Consider the following 965-nt stretch of genomic DNA (forward strand, 5'->3'; position numbering starts at 1 on the left):
AGAAGACCCCGCCCCCACGCCTGCGGAGACACTCCTGAGAGTTCACCAATCATCCATCCATCATCCATCCATCCCTCCCCCCTCCATCCTTCCATCGTCCATCCATCCCCCCATCCATCCATCCATCCATCCATCCATCCATCCATCCATCCATCCCTCCCCCCATCCATCCATCCATCCATCCATCCATCCATCCATCATCCATCCATCCATCATCCATCCGTCCATCCATCCATCCATCCATCCATCCATCCATCCATCATCCATCCATCATCCATCCATCCCTCCCCCCTCCATCCATCCATCCATCCATCCATCCATCCATCATCCATCCATCATCCATCCATCCATCATCCCTCCACCTCTACGTCATCCACCAATAGGAAAGTTCTGCAAAGAACAAAGATTAGTTATTTCTGATGGAGATCTCAATTTGATCATTTTTTCATCAACAATCAGATACAGTAATCGATCAAACAGATAAATATGGATTTAAGTAGTTTTAAAATCCTTCACAATAAGAGCAGTGATATGACTCAGGCAGAAAGTGAAGTGATGAAGAGGAGCAGCTGATGGATGAAGACATCTCTGAGGACAAACACTCAACAGGTGGTTTTATTAAGTCCGGAAAAAAAGTCAAAGAATTTCAAATTAACTGAACAAACGAAGATTAATTTCACTGCACTTTCAAAATAAAAGTGGGAAAACATGATTTCACAACAATAATTAAATGAAAGAATCTATTCTGGGTTTCATGATAAAGGTCAAAGGTGGGTTTAAAACAACACAAAGTTATTTATAAATCTGACAGTAACAGACATGATATACAAGCTGTTTTTATTTAAAGTACAGTTTAATATTTTTTAAATAAACAAAAAACAACCTGTTCGAATATTAAATGCTGAATAAAATGAACAGAGTTTGGTTGGTCAACGTTAAAACTTCCTTTAATGAGTGTTTCTGCA

This window comes from Brachyistius frenatus, unplaced genomic scaffold, assembly GCF_029030835.1.
Source record: "Brachyistius frenatus isolate BFR_SWC_R1_liver_20210118 unplaced genomic scaffold, ASM2903083v1 Contig_216, whole genome shotgun sequence".
Taxonomy (NCBI): Eukaryota; Metazoa; Chordata; class Actinopteri; family Embiotocidae; genus Brachyistius; species Brachyistius frenatus.